The 19,732-nt window shown below is 44.9% G+C and overlaps 1 protein-coding gene and 1 pseudogene across 1 annotated transcript in view; one reads left to right on the plus strand and one right to left on the minus strand.

Annotated features, from left to right (window-relative positions):
* Positions 1–13,516, plus strand: part of LOC101585809 — a 42,161-nt pseudogene extending 28,645 nt beyond the window's left edge.
* The window catches only part of Nebl (nebulette), a 403,483-nt gene that overhangs the window by 289,762 nt on the left and 93,989 nt on the right, over positions 1–19,732 (minus strand). The window lies entirely within an intron of this gene.

Raw genomic sequence — 19,732 nt, forward strand, 5'->3', positions numbered from 1 at the left:
AGAGAGACAGAGAGAGACAGAGAGAGACAGAGAGAGACAGAGAGAGACAGAGAGACAGAGACAGAGACAGAGACAAAGACAGAGAAAATGAAAGAAAAACACATAGGAGAGGGCAAAAAATCAGGAACATAGCCTCTACCTCATAATAAAAACAGGGACTGTAGATTACCTAAATAAAGTACTTAAGTGCTTTGCAAGTACTCACAAAGTATTTGTTTCAGAAGCAAGAAAGGTGAGAAGTTACATTTCCGAAAGGCAAGTGGAAAGTGTCCTAAAATGCTAATGTCTTCACCTTATCAGTTCCTTTCCTTTTTTCATTAGCTCCACTTTGCTTGTCAGGTCTTGAGGACTAAACCCCACCCCCTTACCCAAGATTCTTAATAAAAATCTCCCATCCACCCCAGGGCCTTCACATAGAAACACTGGCATTTATTGAGCATCTACTATGTATGAGGCACCCTTCCTCTGTGTCACTCTAGATTAACCTTTAATCCTGCAGTTGAAAAGCCCCGGGGGCTGCGAACAGATGGCAGCAGTAAGTGAATCCCACCACCCCATAACTCTCCCTCCACCTGGCACCTTTTTGTGGCAAAGAAATTGCACTGGCTAAGAACATGAACAGGGGCAGGGTGATGGGTTTCAACAGAAATCATATCTGACAGGCAGCCCTGCGGTCCCACAGTAGCAGACGCACCTCTCCTCTACCTGGCTACACTGGCGCTGCCCCCCGTCCTTGCACACCCCCTCTGCATCCCCCTCCTCCAGGACCAAGGTTCAGCCAGCTCAGCATCCATCAATCTCCCCACATCAGCAGGAAGAGAAGGGGAGCTCAGTCTGATGCCTGCAATCTGGGTCACTTCTGTCCTTTGTCCCAGGAGCAGAGAACTCATTTACAGTCCCCTCACCTTCTCCTTCCCATCTCAGAGAGGTAGATTCTCCTTAAAGATACCAAATGTCCTTTCCCCACTCGGGTACAGAACAGATAGAGGACATGAACATTGGAGTTGTTGAAAAAAAGCTATTAGCGAATTTTTCACAAATACAGTAATAAGTGCCTACACATGAGAATGTTCGCTTTATTATAAAGATGATGGCAACTGGCTATTAATAAAATTTGACTCATGCTAATAGTTAGAAATGAAAATAAAAGAAGAAATACAACAAAATTTCTGGGTAGAAGAGTTTTTATTTAAAGTAGAAAAAACAGGCAATGTAATGATCTTATGTAAGACAAATATGCCTGTCGTACGAATTGGAATGAGACGGATCAGAAATGCAGGCACTGAGGACAAACAGAGCAGCATTAATAAAGGAATTTTAGTTTAGGCTTCTGATTTTCCTTAAAAGAGAAACAAAAACATACAATGTCTTTGCTTGACTTACTATTGCTGAAAACATAGGGACACGAGAGAGAATCCTGAGCCACTGCAGCTCGAGTTCATTTACTGTGTGGGGTCAAGTGACAATCTTAGTTCTGATCTACAAAAATCACCATTCTATGACACTCACTTCATTATCTTAATATTTTTGCATTTAACTGACTATTTAGATTCATGTACTATCCACAAAGGACACGTGGGAGTTGCTATCACATTCCACTGCTCCACCTTCTAGAATAGTCACAACACACCAAAAAAAAAATCTGTAAAGCTCTCTGTTTGAGGCCAGGATGTAGCTCACTGGCACAGTGCCTGCCTGCCAAGTGGGGGGTCCTGAATTGGATTCCTGGTACCAAAAAAGAGAAGAAAAGCCCTATACTTCCTAAAACAATTTGCCTTTACTTTAAAACTAGAATACTTAAATTTTGAAAGTGTTGTTTTTAAAATTCAGATTTTCTAATACACTCTTTACATTGAACTCTAAATCATAATTCATTAATAAATGTAAGAAACTTTTTAAACGGAATGATAGGGGTTGGGGTGTAGCTAAGCACCGAAGCACTTGCATGTGGGCAAAGCCCTGGGATCCATACCAGCACTAAAGAAATCATAAATTTAAAAAACTATATGCCCAGCCATTATCATGACATTGGAGACAGATGGACAGAAACACACACACACACACACACACACACACACACACACACACAGATCCCTCTAATAATGAAAGGGGAGGGTGTTAGATGAAAGAAGCACAATCCAGAGAAGCACAATCCAATGCAAACCAGGGAACCACTGAGACACCTGACTCAGACAGATTAAGTTTACTCTGCGAAAGTTCAAAGGGCAAGAAAGGGGCCCTTAGGAAGAGTCAAGCAACACAGGGGTGGGATCTCTGACTCCACATGAGAAAGAACTTCCTATTAAAAAAATAAATAAAATAAAATAAAATAAAATGCCATGTGCCACCTTAGGAAGGACCATGGGTCACTGTGGGTTGTGTGCAAGCCGAGAAAAGGTCCACCTGCAAAGGCTTGAACCCCGGTGATGAAAATGGAAGGTGTATGGAAATTAGGGGTTGGGGAGGTCCTTGTGTCTTTGGGAGGGAGGCTGCCTTTAAAGGTGGGTTATGGATCCTAGAGGCATCTCTCTCTCCCTCCCTCCCTCCCTCCCTCCCTCCCCTCCCCTCCCTCTCCCCTCCTTCCCCTTTCCTTTCATCCTTCCCCCTTCCCTCCCCCTCCCTTCCTCCTTCCCCTCTCCCTCCCTCCCTTCCTCCCATCCCCTCTCCTCCCTCTTTCCCTTCCTCCCCTCCCCCTTCCCTCTCCCTACCTTCTTCCCTTCCCCTCTCTTTCTGCCTCTTTTTCTTCCTCCTATCCTCCTTCCCTCTCCCTTCCCCTTACCTTCTCCCCCTCCCTTCCTCCCTCCCCTTCCCTCTCCCTCTCACTCCCTCCCTTCCCCCTTCCCCTCTCCTGCTCCCTCTTTCCCTCCCTCCCCTCCCATTCCCCTTTCCCTCTCCCTCCTTCCCTTCCCCCTTTCCCCTCTCCTTCTCCCTCCTTCCCTTCCTCCCTTCCCCTTTCCCTCTCCCTCTCACTCCCTTCCCTCTCCTCCCTCCTTCGTTTCCTCCCTCACCCTTCCCTCTCCCTCTTGCTCCCTCCCTTCCCCCCTTCCCTTCTCCTGCTCCCTCTTTCTCTTCCTCCCCTCTGCTTCTCCTCTCCCTCTCCCTCCCTTCCCCCTCCTTCTCCCTCCTTCACTTCCTCCCTCCCCCTTTCCCTCTCTCTCCCTCCCTCTTCCTCCCTTTTCCTCTCCCTCTCTGTCTCTCCTCCACTGAGATGCAAGCCCAGCGTGATATGCCTCCTCCACCAAAGGCCCAGATCCAATCTTGAGGAGATTGAACCTCCAGAACAGTGAGCCCACAGAAAGCTCCCAGCACTTCACAGTGACCTGGATTTCCAATATAGTGATGGGAGCTAAGATAGGAAGTAACAGATACACTGTCCCTAGAGGAATCCAACTCTAGGGCTGCTCACCACTGCTTTGCATGACTGCCCCATCTGGCTGCTCACCACTGCTTTGCATGACTGCCCCATCTGAATTTCTCCATCATGTGCGAAGGGGACTAGGAGACTTGACTCTGTTTCACATGGGTAGAGTCAAACACACTGGACACACTCCTGCCATGAAGAAAGTGCGTGCTGGCATGCACATTCCTCCTGCTGGCAAGACCAACCTGATCTCCCTTTGAAATGCACCCCAGTCACTTTGGCCTGAGTGTGAATGACCCAAACCCTACTCCCTTAGATTGTGTAGAAAGTTGTATCTGCCAGGGTCAAGCCTGAATGGAGGCCTGAACCTGCTAAATACCACCTTGCTACAAGGAGGCAAGAAGTCACCTAGGAAAGAGCTGGGAGACAGACAGGAGCCGGACGCTGCTGCCAGCCCTCCCCCAGGACACCTGGGCTCTTCGCTGTGAGTTATGTAAGCCAACACACCCTCCTTCTGCTTCAGCTAGTGCTGAGTCTTGTCCCTGGTGAGCACCAGCCCTGGACTAATGCCAAAGGAGTAAAATAATAGGAAGGGAGTTTAAAGACTTAAATAGGCTAACCACCTAGTACATTACAAGTTTTAGTCATTAAAACATGAAATATTCAGAGTATCTCCCTGGTAGTAGACTAAATTTTCTCCTCTTCTTCACCCATTCTTCAGCTTCCTCTGGAGGCATCTTGCTCACTTCTGTTCTAGTTGACCTACAGAGCTCTAGAAGGTCCCCCTGAGCTTCTCTTACTCCCCCGCACCAAGAAAACAAGAAATGGGGCACTTCCGGTAGTCCTCAGCAGTCCTGAGGAGAGAAGCAGATTCTTCCCAGGCACACGGCACCCTCAGGCCCCATGTCACATATGCTACAGCCAGCAGAGCAACTGGAAATTTCCCCTCTCTGAGTGCACAGGCTGTTCCAAAGAACAGGACTCCAGAAATAGTCTGTCAAGCTGTCCAGGTTGACTGTTATGAAACCACTGCCCAGGCCACAGGAACCACTCACTTTGCCCAGAAAAGTTTTATCAATGAGCCCAAGGCCTAGAACCAAGGGATCCTGAGTCCCCTCATCATGCCAAGCTCTGTGATCCGACTCCTGGAGCATTTTCTTAAATCTTTATTTAGGTTTTCCTAGCAAACATTTTTGAATGGTTCATGACAAAAAAATTTAATACAACTGGCATGGCTCACGCTATGGATAGAAATCTCACTGGCAAATGTAATTGTTCCTCATCTTCTCTAGAACAAAATGAAGCGAGCAGAGGACGTGAAAATGTACATCACATATTCATAGCGATCATTATCTAATTTTATCTAATTATATTAATCACAACACAGCCCTCCACAAAAGATGAAAACAAGTTTTTCTAAAAGAATAATAAATCTCCTGCAATTTGCCCCCCGGTCGTGCAAGCCATATAAACAGCCCTGAGCACGTGCTTACGGTAGCTTAGGGACAGCGCGGCAGCCAAACTGCTGGGCACTCAGAATAGAAATGAAGCCGCTGATCTGATCTGCGGCACAAGCAGCCCCTCCACACAAAGCCCCGCACTTCGGGACAGGAAGGGAGAATAATACCCCAGCCACTGGTAGCTGCAGGGGGACCTTTCGGGAGGCAAAACGCCATTCCTAGAGCTGGAATTTGGCCAGGACACTGGGGGCTAAATACCCGGACTCTTAAGCAAAGTGCCCGGGGATTGTTAATGCCCTCAAGTCGTCAGGACCCCAGTTTTCTGTCTTCTGTGAAAAGAAAAGCTGATTAGATCATTTAAGTCCATCCCTCGGTGGGCTCCTCTAGCTTCTGATTATCCAGATAGGCTTTAATCACTGTCGGATTGCCCTGGTTAACATTAATGACAGATTAACGTAAGTCCCTGCAAGCTATCAAAGCACCGAAACATATACGGCAATAATATATCACATATATATTTTTTCATTTGTTCCCCGGGGGATTAATTTAGAGCCCCAGCAATTCTTACTTGGACTAAATCAAGCTGTTTTAAAGAGTAATAATATCCCAATTATCCTGTCGCCCTTATCTTTATGAGTCTCCAAAGGGTGGAGAGCCTAAGTGGGGTGATTAGATTTAATACCATGTCTCTGAAAACGAAGTCCTGGTCTAACAGACACTCTTTAAAGAAAAAAAAAAAAAAAAATACCTTGAACAGTAAATCTTCTACATGATTTACTAAAACAGTCACCCATAACAAGACTTCAAACGTGATATTTATCTCCTTTACCATACAGAAATTGACATTGTATTCAAATTTCTTGAGGGAATAAGAAAACTGAAAATCTCCACTGAGGTGGTAATAAAAATCATTAAAATGTTAAACTGACATGTGTCTAAGGAGGAAAACATTTCTCATTGGGTGCACATCAAGAAATATTTGTTTTAAAAATGGAGTCAGAGAAAGGGCATTGAAAAATATTAGAAATATTTCTAATCACTCCACTTACAAAATTCAAAAATGAAATAAAATGTTCTTTCCCGTTTTCTCCCCCTGCAATTTTAATTTACAAAGACATTCCTTGTGTCTCCTTAAGTGAGCTGTTTTTCTCCTTTCCAGTTCTCAAAAAAAAAAAAAAAAAATTTTTTTTATATTCTCTGTAAGCCCCAGAGCCATTCTGCTGAGTTCTGACAGCTCTATCTGTGAAATGGGACCGCGGAAAGAGACCTGCTTCTGCGCACAGGCTGCACATTAAAATCGCCTATGGTTCTGAAAGCAGGAATTCCTTTCTCAGGCCCCCAGGAGTCTCATGCAACTGTTTTGGAGTCAGACCCCCAGTATCTATAATGTGTTAAGTTCTGCAGTTGACCCTACTGATGAGTGAGCCAGGCATCTCCAGGCGCCGTCTGGTGCCAAGGCTCAGTGGCCATTTCTGCACTGAAAAGCCATCTACCTACCATACCCAGCACACTGGATATAGCAGTCTACAGGCCTGCCCTAACAAACTGCCCCAAACGCAGAGTCTTACGACAACAGATGTTTATTCCCTCATGCTTCCAGAGTCAGAGTCTCAAAATCAAGACACCAAAGACACTGAGCTTCCCAGGAAGCTCCAGAGGCCCTCGGCTCCCTGCCCCTCCCAGCGTGCCGTGCGGCGTGCACAGGCGCCCCTGGTATTCCTTGACTGGTGATGAGTAGCTGTGACCTCTGCCCTGTGCTCATGTGCCCCTCCCTTTCATGCCTTTTCCTGTCATCTCTCTAGGCACTGAAACTGGGAGTTAGGGCACCCTGATCCAGCATACATCCACCACAAGCTCTTTACCTCAATCTGCAAAGACTCTTGTTCTTCCAAACATAGCCACATTCTGAGGTTCTGGGCACAGGTATCTTTGGGGGTTCCACTATGCAACCACTATACCTGAGGTTCTACTTTTACGGGGAGGCCACTGACAAAATCCTTTGGAGCAGGTGATAGGTCAGCAAAATGGTGTGCAGCTTGGAGGCCAGCCAAGCCACGGAGCTGTCAGCTACCATGCAGGGGACCAGGGAGCAGGACAGGTTGCCAAGATGACTCCAGGCCAACTCCCCCAGGTGGTACAGGGATCACCAGCCAGGTCCTCTCGAGTCACAGACTCAGTGAGTGAAGACAGGCAGCCACTCCACTGTTCACCACAGAATTCACAGGCCTGCTGTGACCTCCCCAGAAGCTATGGTTCCCTAGCCCTGGGGGGGGGGGAGCCTCCCTTTCCTGCATCCAAGAATCTTCCTGTCATCTTTCCCCTACTGGCCCCCCAAATCCAAAAGAAACTCTTCCTACCAATGGATTTCTAGGCATCTTCTTAATACACAGCACAAAGAGAAAGAGGTGCAGATGCAATAAAATGTCCACTACAGCTGTAATTCTATTTCCAAGTCAAGCCACGCTACTCCCCTCTTTCCAAACTCTGTCCCGTCTTCTCTCTTTCAAGATTCCTCTCCATCCTAGGCCTGAGAACTGGTCCAGTCCACACTGTTAGCATAAACATTTACCATTTTAATCAGGTCTGCTTGTGCTTATTGGTTTGCTTATCCCAGGTATCCCTAACTCTGCATAGAAAATCTCATCGCCGGCTTCCATGGGACCCCCAGGAACTCTTGTGGTCCTCTTCACTGAGAATTTCGTTAACCAAGAGACAACTAGCATGTCTCTAGTAATCTCTATCTCTATTATTCATTTAACTTGTTTTAGGACCACTAAAAAACAATGATAAAGAAGAAAATAGGACAGAAGAAATGTTTCCCTGTTCTGAAATGAGAACAGCAAACCAGTTGTTGAAATATGACAACATGCTTTACTACAAATCAATGAAGAGGACACAACATCAGATACAATTATCCCTCAGCTCCTCAGGGATCATTTCCAGGATCCCAGTGGGTACCAAAATACTCAGAAGCTCAAGTGCCTCACATAAAACTGTTTATTATTTGCTAATAACCTATGCACATCCTCCTATATACTTTAATCATCTCTGGATTACATATAATGCCTCATACATTATAAAAGCTATGTAAATAACTGCTGCACTATGTTGTTTAGGGAACGGTAACAATTTGTAAATACCTGGACAGAGATGATTTTTCTTCCTGAATATTTGGTTGGTTGAATACGGAGTGTCAGGGCCCACAGTCAGGGAGGACCAAGTGCATACACATAAACGCTAAGGGGCAAAGGCCCTTAACACTCACTCATCTACTCAGTTCATTATAACTGACCAGGATACATCAGGGCTGGTAGCAAAAAGAGCTACAAATGGAGAGCTGAACTTGCCTCTTCCATACCTTGATTGAACAAAACCTAAGAAGAGCCCCGTCACTACAGGGTGACTCAGATGTCAGACAGCCAAGCCACGGGAGACAGGGCTACAGCTAAGGACCCTGCACTCACATGGCCGGGGCAGGGAAATCCTTGCTGACCCAGTTGTTCTGGAAGCAGGAAGCAGCTGCCTACGAGTAAAGGCTTCTGTCCCAGTCTCTGCCAAGGATACTGTGCAGAGAATACCCTTATTTTCTGAAGCTTTTGTGGCATAAGCCCCAGCCCCAGGTCAGACCAGAAGAGTTACATTTGTAAGAGTCAAGCTACAGCACCAGCCACCAAAATCATCAGTTCCCTGAAAGTCAGCTACCCTCCAAAAATATTTGCAAATTGTGTATTTGATGTGGGAGTCCAGAAAGCAAAGAACTTTTACAACAGCCAAATAACAAACAATTTTTAAAATGAGCAAAGGATTTGTACAGACACTTCTCCAAGAACTACAAGCAGCCAGTAAACACATGGAAAGAAGCTCAAAACTCACTAATCATGAGGGAAATGTGAATCACAACTGTGAGCGATGGCTTCATAACTATTAAATTGAAAACAATAACAATAAGTGTTGGTGAAGATGTGACAAAAGTGGTACTCTTGTACACGACCATACGACCCAGAATCTCATCACCGGGCACATCCCCCTAAAGAGGAAAGTAGGAACTGAAGTAGATATCTGCATTCTCACAGGCATAACAGCATCTCACACCATGACTACAATGTCAGAGCAGCTAGTGACCACTGACAGATGAATGGATCAACAGAACGCAGTATATCATGAATATCACCCTTCAGGAGAAAGGAACTCTGACACATGCTCCAACACAGCAGCGCACTGAGACTGTGGAAAATATCATGTTCCATGAAACAAGCTAGTCACAAAAGGACAAATGCTGTCCATCCAGGCCACCCAGAGTAGTCAAACTCAGACTCAGAGTGAAACTGTGGCTGTCAGGTATGCAGAATGGGGAACAGGGAAGTAGTGTTTCATTTTAGTTAAATTTTCTTGCATATATTTGAGGCTTAGGGAAACTAGTGTTTAATGAGTTTCCACTGGGCAGATGAACAGTTCTAAAGATGGAGGGTGGTAAGGATTGCACAGCCACGAGGAAGTATCTGATGCCGCTGACTGAATATTTAAAAATGGTTAAAATGATAACTCTTATACTGTTTATATTTTACTGAGACAAAAATATGTACGTCCACCCCAGTCCAAAAATGATCTACATGATAATACTAAACACCAAATTAAGACACGTTGTTGGTATCTGTCTTACTCCTAAACACTGCTGAAAAGAATCACATTTAAACAATAAAATGGAAAAAGAAGAAAAATACAAGCTTTTTTGCTCACTGATTCTAGAGCTATTACATAGTAAAGTAAGCTTTAAGTTACTTTTGTTGCTAAAAATAACACCTCATACACAAGGAATCATACTATATTTGTGCCTTCCTGATGCCTCTGCATATAGTGTACTGTCATTTGGTCTCTGTCCTCATGTCTATCTCATGCAGAAGCCTTTAGTCCTGTCCCCCCTCCACCACACACCTATGTAGTAGAAGGAAACCCCTTCCCTCTGGAGTTAACACTGTCAGGAAAGGCATTAGGCACAGCAGTGTAGATAGCCCTTTCAACATCCTAAGCTACAGATTTCCCATCATTCTCAACCACAGGAAAAGTGGCTCGACTCATAGGAAAGCTTGCTACCAGCTGCCAAAGCAGCTAGCCAAACGGATCTTGCAGGGCTAACGAGATAGCTCAGTGGACTAAGCGCCTGCTTTGGCAAGTGCAGAGACCACAGTTCAATCCCCTGTCCCACACACAGCACTGGCCCCACCCCTGGGGAGCACTAAGTCCAGGAATGGTGGGGCATGCCTGTAATCCCAGGGCTGGGAAGGCTGAAAACAGGAGGATCATCTGAGTCCAAGATGCGTAGTGAGACCCTGTACCAAATACATAAATGAAAAAAAAAAATAGATCTTTCAGAGTGAGGGCTGGGACAAGGGCTCTGGAACATCAGCTCAGGCACCCTGACTCCCAGCGTCAGTCCTATCCTGACAGCCAGGGTTTATGGAGAAAAAGGGCAGAGGATATAGAAAGAAGAAAATCTTATTCTATGAGATAAAAAAAGGAATGAGGGATTCCATAATCCCAGCTGTAAGTTATCTCACATTCTCGTCCAAAATTATACCAATTGCAGCACAAAGTACAAAGTGTGCTCTTTCCATAGCAATAGAAGAATGGTCAAGGTGGAGGCCGATTCTTGTGTTCCCCTCAAATGTTAACATTTTGTATTATTTGCAAAGTATTTAATGGCAGCTAAACTATTGTTCTTAAAATAATAAACCATTCAAACCACACTTTATGAACTTTTTAAGAAAAATAAGTACTACAAATAAAGAATGAAGAAAACTCAGATTGTAATCATGTGAATGGCTTCCTAGCTTCACAGAGCCCTTCCGCATCTACACTATTTACGAGAGTCTATAGTACTAAGCATCCTGGACCTTCACCTCTGGTGAACATACCTAAAATCTTCTCAAACACCAACACCACTGCGTTTATCCTTCAGTTTTTATGAAAGACCCGCATACAATATGCAAAGCTATCTGACCCCTGATACGCTCACTTGGGAAGGACTTCCAAAGTTTTGATTGCTCAATTAAAAAAAAAAAAAAAAAAGAATCACCTATCCAAACTCCACGACACGCCAGAAGAAGGTCTGTGCCCCAGTTCCTTCCCTCTATAGTCATCCAAAGAAAACATGTTCACTCTCATTTTTAGAAAAAGAAGGGACAGAGATAGACCCTCGCACAAAGCACAGGAAGAAGTTGTGGTCTTTGTGTTCACATGTCTTATAGCCTGCTGCCACTTGGTGGCACTGTTGATTCCGGTTTGCTCCCTGAGGCAGGGCACGGGTATATAAATTGATCCCAGCTTAATAAGCACATGTGGCTCTTGTCCCAGGAGGAACTTCATTAAGCCCTGACAGCCTTTATAGAAACAGCAGAACATCTATATTCCTGTCACTCCTAGATCTAAAGTGTGGATTGGACAGTAAATGCCCCCCTTAGGATGTTCCCTTGTTTTGTCTCCAAATCCAGATACTCAACTTTTTTTCAAGGTGTCTCTAAGCCTGCTTCTGTGAAACTGTCCCTAGTCCCCCACATCAGATTTGCCAATGCGGGGAGATTTCTGGGCTGTCTCGTTGGTGGTGGGAACAACTGAGCCGAGACTGAGATAGGAAATAAGAAGATGCAAAAGACGTAGTACATCCACCTTGAGATGTTTTAAAACACAATATAAAACGCAGCCAAAACAATGCCTTAGTAGGCTTTCATTTCTGTGATTTATTTGATAGTGCTTTCATCTGCAGAGCTTAACACACCTGCGGGAGGATCGGATTTTAAAGCTAAGAAAACTAAGGCTCACAGGAGTGCTTGCTCAAAAACAGCACCCAGAATTTCTCTTTAAGTTGCCACCACCATGCACCTTGACCTAGCGAGGGCTAGCAAGGGCTCTGGATGTACAGGCCCACAGAGGACCTGTGTCTTGTACCCACACGGAAGGACTGAAGGGGACAGCCCACTCCTAAGGAAAGCGTGTGGCTCTTGTGTTCCCCAACCCACTCTCCAGCTGCCCCACGATCTCAAACACATGCACTGGGCTGCCTATTCCTTCATTTGTTCAGAGAGTTTTTCCACCTTTGAGGCAGCCAACACTATTAATTTTTAAAAGAGTTTAGTTACATGAACATTTACAGGAAACAACCTACAGGATCACTGCTTGGTTCTCTGTACCTCCCCGTGGCTGGATCCGTGCGCTATAATTGCTCCCTGCTTTTCTGCATAATACAGGGGTGTTACAGAAGCCTTAAGCACTGACCAATACGGATCCTTCCAAGGACAGCAGAAGATGGAAATCATGTGGCAATAGTTACTACATTCTTGCTTTGAACAATACACAGTGTTTTAGTGGTGAAAGGAGCATTATATGGCATCTCAGCTAACTCCAAATACATCATTGGTGATATATAAAAACAGGGAGATATTTCTGGTGGCTATGATCTTATTATAGGCGTTTAGTTTATGATGCATATAAAACATGGCTTACCATCCATTAATTAATTAAAATGCCACAGCACACACATCTAAAGCAAGTCCTCACTTTCTAAATAGACACTTTGGGATGCCATGTACATATTCTGTGATCTTAAGACTGCCAAAAACGCTGTGAAAACCCTCTTCAAATACTGCACCCGGTGTCTGAGACATGTATTTTTGACTCTTCTCAATTGTGGTAAATATTCATGCTTTGGGGGTGGATTTCTTTTTGGGGAACAGCTGAGTAATTTGGGCCTAAATCTACCATTATAAGCTGAAGGAAACTGAATTAAAGACAAGATTCGTTCACTGAATTATTCAGCAAATGTTGCGCTAGATGTTCTGTAATGTGCAGTTTAGCCTCTGTTGTTGGGCTCCCCAAATCTAGAGGGGAAGACGAGTGTGTACATAAATCACTGCAATGAAAGCTTTCCCAGAGACCTGCTCTTCTATTGCTAATGGCGGACAGCAGCTACTGCACAGGACGCAGATAACCACAGCCTGAATGGGGAACGCCTCCCCTGCATCCCACTTTCTGGTCTCCTCCAGGGCCAGAGCTTGCCTGCATGTCTGTGGTACTGAGAGGAGACGCGCTGGCTGCTGGGAGTCAATCAGTTCCACGATAAGAACTTCCGCAGGCCAAGCCTTGGATGGGGCGCACCATCAACCTGCGCCCTCTGACCAGCTACACTTTGTACAGAAGAGCTGTAAAAATCAGAAGGCTCTGTGGCAGCCAGATTTCAGCACATGAGGGAGGAATCTGATGTAAATGGAATGAGGAAGACTAAAGAAGGGGTTCTGATTGCACCTGCTCCCCCATGTGTTACTACTACAGCTAGAAACAACCTCCTTCAAATTACCAGATGGTGAACTTAACCCAGGAAACATTGAAGTTCAAGGACTAAAATGTTTAATGACAGAGATACAGAACTGTCTGTATAGAGTCCTCCATGACTGCACTAGTAACTGGTAGAGGCCAAACTTTGAGCCTCCTTGGTATCTATACCTTCCTGCACATACTACAAAGCCCAAAGGAACATAAGTTGCTTCTGATTCAGCTTTAAGAGAAACCCTTGTTTGCAGTCCTTAAAAATTACAAGCTGGTAGCTGTGCTGTTGTTTAACTTGTATGGCAATGCTCCAGGACATGGACCCATCATTTCCCATCTTCCTCAGGTGTTGAGCAGCTTTGATTTTATATACAATTAAACTCCTGCACAGAGGAGAGGTAAAGAAGCTGTCCCTGTGAGCACAGCTATGAGCAACATAGAAGAATAAACATGACAGTAAAGGGATTGCTTGGTTTGTTTGTTGGGTTTTGCCTTTTTCCAAATTCCTAAATTTCTCCCTCCTTCCCAAGGGCTGGGGCCCAATAGTTGGTTTTCTAGGCCCCAAGCACCTGCTGCATAAAAGAGGCCACCAAGGTCTCCAGACTGGTGGAGCCTGGAGAATAAATCCTGCAGTCCAGAGAGTGCTGGGTCGACAGTCTGGGAGCTGAATGCGCTGTGCACGTTGAAGCCTTGTTCACAAATGGTTTTACATTTATACAGCTTGTCTCCTCGGTTACACTGTAACTGCTTTTCGGCCAGAAGCTACACCAACTGGAAGGGGTACAGATTCATTTCTCTCATTTGCCCCAAGTAGCTGGATACGCACTCAATAAACAAGATTGAATGGTTACCCAGTAGTGTAAGTGTAAAAAGAGAATGTTTGCGCTAAGGTGCTGAATGAAAAATTAAACTGAAGCCAGAGGAAAATTCCACAGAAATACACAAAATTCAAGAGGGATGGCTGTGAAAGAATGAATGAAAGCACCTCACCACTCCCTCCTGTGAAATCCCCAGCAATGTGCATGCCAGCGCCCGGGGCACCTGCTGGCTGCCAAGGCTGGACATGACTCTGCCACCTGGTCTGGTCATGGTTTTTGGGCAGCTCATTAGGAAGCGAGGTGGGGATGTCATGCATGACCAGGCCTGCTGTGCATGAGCACGCTGCAGGAGGAAGACCAGCGAGCCAGGGCAGGGCAAGGCGGAGGGCTGTGTCAATTCCATCCCCTCCGTCCTGCAGCAGTGTCACTGCGCTTGTCACCCTCGCTGTGTCCAAACAGCTTCTTCCAAGCCTCCAACCATGAGCTCTTGGAAAACAAATTGTCAAAGACTGAGAAAGAATTGCCTTCTGAAACCTCCTGGCTCTGTGGAGGGGCCGTTTTCTCTCTAATGTTGCATAGTGGGATCTTCTTACAACTTTTCAGATTGTTTCACAAGGTCTTTCAGAGATTTTATCAAATCACATCCACTTTCTTCCCATGGTTTTAGGGGTGCTCTGTTTATCTAATAATGCATTTTTAGTTAATATATCTTAAAACAAGCACCTAATGCTCTTTTAATGAATACATGAAGCCACTGTTTTCACAAACATTAAGAAGTTTGCATTGACTAAAGTCAAATTGTATTCTAATATGAATGTGCATCAATGAAAATATATACAAATGTCAAACCTCTCGGAAACTAGACAACAGGATAACAGGAGGCAAAAATATTCTTTATTTGCATCTTGCTCTGCAGGTAGACAAGTCACTCCGATATGAAAAGAGGACATAAAAAAATTTTGATCTATCCGGTGATTTTTTTAAATAAAAATCTGCATTTAGGGCTGGGGAGATAGCTCAGTGGCACAGGGCCTGCCTGGCAGGTACAAGGTCCCAAGTTCAAGCCCCAGCGCTGCACACTGTGCTGACCCCAGGACAAGGCATGCTGGTGCGCACATGTAGAACTCTGCATTTATTTTTCACTTTGGACTTTCCCAAAATGGGCTATCTCTGTCCTTTCTCTTGTCTTCACTATATTTCTTTGATAATATATTTTCCAAAAATCTTTAAATATACTTTCAAATAAATAGAGTTGAGTATTTCACTGGTTTGCTGTATATAAAACAAGCAAAAGAGAAGGGCCCAGCTGGCCATTCTGTGTCACCATAATTTCCACAAGAATTTAAAAGAGCTCAACTCAAGGCTCTTTACCACAATGGCCAATACAAAAATAGAGCACTTCTGTATTAGTATTAGGAAATGCTCCACAGTACATTATCCCTTAAGCAAAACTGTGCAATTTTTTTTTCTTTATGTATTTGGTGCAGGGTCTCACTATGCAGCTCAGACTACTCTTAGTGATCCTCCTGTTTTCAGCCTCCCCAGTGCTGGGACTACAGGAGTGCGCCACCATGCCCAGACTCTATAATTTGTATAAGGAAAATCAATGACATGACAGAGTTCTAATTTTCTTTCATTGGTACTAATATCTTGTAACTTAAGGGGATACAGATGAATGTCCATTTTGTATCTGTCTATTCAAAGTGGTTAAGACAGATATATAGTTACATTCTCTTAATGAATAGAGGGATTTGCTCTAATGGTGTTTGTAAATACGATATCAAGTCCGCATCTTGTAGAGCAGTTAACCACTAGGAAGAATGTATGCAATGTGTTAATTATTGAAACTGTCCTACCAATTTGGTTTGAAACTGTCTCATTGCTATTTGTTTCTCAATAAAAGTATAGGGGAAAAAAGATCTTGTAACTTAAACAGAATAATGCTATTTTGGTGTAGTTGTAAATGCTCCTTATTGGCTTCCTCTCAAAGACAAAAATTATTCTTTAAGGGACTGAGGCCAAAGAGTGACCTGAAAAAATTTGTTTCTAAAGATGCAGAATAGAACTGAGACTTCTCAGCTGGGCATGGCAACACACACTTGTCATCCCAGCACTCTAGAGGCTGAGGCAGGAGGATCACCACAAGCTCCAGGCTAGTTTGAACTACAGAGTAAATTCAAGTCCATCCTGAACCATTTAGTGAGACCTTGTCTCAAAAATAATAAAAAGGAAAAAAGAAAATTAAAAGAAATTAGACTTCTGATAAAACCTAAAAGCAAGGGCAGATAACAAGTTTGTAAAAGACTTGAACCACACTGTGTACTAGGGCCCTGGGGGGGAAGTAGCCAGTCCAGCCTCACCAGCTCCCAGAAGCTGCATGTCCCCTCTTGATACAAATATGCCACATGCTTTCCCCCTTTGGCACTCATCTTTTCTCTGCCTAGAAGATCCTCCCTGACCCCTACCACCAATCCCTAACCACTTTGGTTACCTACTCAGCTATCCACTCAGACTCACTAAACTCACTGCTATTCCACGGGATTTCTCTGACCCCACCAACCTCTCTCACCAAGGACTTGCTTCTCTTTCTTTTGTGCTTCCATCCCACCATGTAGCCACCTCCAGTGAAACACAAGCCACTTACTAGGTCACCCTTACTTCTCTACCCATGAGTTTAGGAGGACACATAGAGTTGGTGTCTCTGTGTGGTCCCAGTAATTAGCAATATCTACTGCAGTCAACAATAAATGTCTGTTTACTAACTTGAAGAATGGCTGTATGTGTTAGCTTTCTGTCACTAGAAGAAATATCTGAAATAATTAACTTATAAAGATGAAAGGTGTATTTTAGCTGTCAGTTGTGAAAGTTTCACACCATGATCAACCAACCTGTTGCTCCTGGGTTTGCTGCTATCCCAGCCTGTGCAGTGGGACCCCAAAAGGTTCACTAGGCCAGGGCCATATGAAGTTTTAAGCCCACTTCTTGAGCTCTACATCTCTTCTTTTTGTATAATTTCTTATTTCCCAGTCTTCAGTAAAACTGTCTCTACTAGAACACACAATACCCCTCTCCTAACTGGCAGCCTTTAATCTGCTCAAGGAAAAAGAATTCATTAAGTAAGTATATCAAATCTGTAGAATTAAAACTAAAGGCCAGGGCTGTGGATATAGCTCAGCAGTATGGCATCTGCCTGGTAAGTGCAAGGTTCTGAGTATAACTCCTGGCACAAATTAATTAATCAATTAATTAGTCTCTGGACTGGTACCTCTAGACTAAAAATGGCTTGGTTCTTTGGTACTTGGAAGGTACAAGGGCCAGGAGTAGGTATAGCTCAGCGGCATGGCGTCTGGCAGGCAAGTGCAAGGTGTTGCATTAGATTCTTAGTACAAAAAAGAGAGAGAGAGAGAATATATAACAGTTCAACTATCTGAGATCTTGGAAATCATTTCAGCTGACCTCCATATTACTGACATTTTATAAAACTTAAGTGCCTGAGATATAATTTAACCATAATCCATCCTAAGAATAGAAACACTCATGTGGAAATGCATCAGGAAGAGAAACTAGAAGTTTAGATGAAACTAGGGAGTGCCGTGCATTCCAAAACAGGTAAATGAGTTTTCGTACTGAATTCCATCATCTTGAAGGCAGAAAGCACTGCTAAATTCCTTTGGGTACATATTATATATCAGTCAGGATGGGCTCAATTATGCTGTGGAACAAATGTTCCCCAATTTCCCCTGCCAGTGGATTTTATTTCACTCTGTCAGCTACATGTCCACTGTGAACTATTGGGAACTTGGCCTAGCCTCCAATCTACAAAGATGAGTTACAGTGAAGGCTTAAGTAAAAGAGACAAGTAACATATTTTGGGGAATCCAGGAAGGTCAAAACCCTCTGCAGGAACTAAGACAAAGTCTTCTCTGAAATCCAGCATTTACTGGGATTCAGACAAAGGAAAGGGATAGCTGAGGTGAAGGCAAGAAACTGAGCAGGACCTTGGGAAGTTTAGATCAAAGACTTCTCCAGGCAGTAAAATTTGCCAGTTAAGAGACCTGTCCCATCTCTAATTCTCTTGACGTTTAGAGCAGCCGCCAAATGGCTACAGCTGAGGTCTTATGATAAAACTGCAGTGAGAGCCAGGTGTTCTCAGCTGTGACTTTATCTTGCCCTCTGAGGTGTTGCAGTGTCACAGACCAATCCAGGCCTCTCCTGTGATCACTGGCGTGGGGAGCTGCACTTACTACACGCCAGCCACTGCTCTCTGAGCAAGTTGCCTAGGCCTGGGACAGGCTGCTAGGTAAATATAGAGAACTAACTGATGCATTTTAAATCCTGCCCGAGCCGCTGCATGGTGGTCTGCATCAGCAACCACCTGTGGGGTCTACATCCTCACCCTGGTACCTCACTGCCTGTCTCAATATTCCCAAGCTCCTGGCAGGGAGAAAGGCATATCACATACCACCTGGCTCAGAATGCATCTGCCCAGGGTGACGCATGTTGCCTGGGAGTCATTTCATTCACCAAAGCAGGACCCGTGGCCGCTCTGAGAGCAGCCAGGCAGGGAAGTACAATCCCTCTGCAAGGGAGAACACAGGAATATCTGCTGAACAAACACAGTCTACTACAGTTCCTATCAGGACAGATACAGACCAAGGTCGCTGACGAAGCGCAGTGATAGCACCTCTTTCTACAAGGGTGGACTGCACCAAAGACCTTTGGTACCCCAATGTTCCAGACAATCTGTACCAAAAGTGCAGGCCAGTGAGTGGGATAAAAGAATATCCACCAGCCCTTCTACAGGAAGTCAAGTAGTCCAATCCTCAGGATACAGGAAGGCCTTGTAAGGGAATTCCTCTCAGGTGGGGTTGAATGGGAATGAAACAGAGAGAGAATGGTAGCAATGACTGTACATGTGCAACACTAGAGGTGACACGGGGTGGCACAAAACAGATCACACGGCACTCCCTTCCCAGGGAAGATGCAGGTACTAGGGTAGGGACCAAGGAGTGTGGGAAAGGAGATGTGACAGTGACAGGTGTTCCAAGGTGACAATGATCAGGCTGGGTCACCTGGGGGGAAGGAGAAGCAGCACAGATGCCATCCGGGATTCTGCTTTGCGGAGTCAGGGCGAGGCTGACGCTGCAGAGCCAGGCGGGCACTGGTCTGTGGGGACATGAGCCCAGCCCCAGACACCCAGAGTTTGAGTCACAGCAGTGCCATCCAGGGGGCAGCAGGGAGTGACCTAGCACTCCAGGTGAGAGCCGAACTCCAGCCTCGATAAGGCGTTGTAACCTGCTCTCAGGTTCAGGCCAGCAGAGATGGAATCGCACCGGTGAGTGCAGCAAGAGAGAAGTTGCAGGCCTGCCAGGAGATTTACTCAACAAGGGGATGCTGGTGACTATAGGAGCTGGGGGAGGGCACTGGGCAGGTCTGGAAGCAATGGTTCATGCTGGAGGAGAGAATGGTAAGTGGGGAGGTAGAGACCGTTGCCTCCCAAAGGCAGCATCCCCCACTATCACCAGAGAAACATTGAGTGTGTCTCAGGATAAAAATCTTCCCACTAGATGCAGGGCACAGTGACACATACCTGATATCCCAGCATTTGGGAGGCAGAGGCAGGAGCATCTCTTTGAGTTTTCAGGCCAGCCTGTGATACACAGTGAGTTCAAGACCAGCCTGAACATCATAGCAAGACCCTGTCTCGAAAGAAAGAAAGAAAGAAAGAAAGAAAGAAAGAAAGAAAGAAAGAAAGAAAGAAAGAAAGAAAGAAAGAA

The sequence above is a fragment of the Octodon degus genome, unplaced genomic scaffold (genome assembly GCF_000260255.1).
Source record: "Octodon degus isolate 3935 unplaced genomic scaffold, OctDeg1.0 scaffold00208, whole genome shotgun sequence".
Classification (NCBI taxonomy): domain Eukaryota; kingdom Metazoa; phylum Chordata; class Mammalia; order Rodentia; family Octodontidae; genus Octodon; species Octodon degus.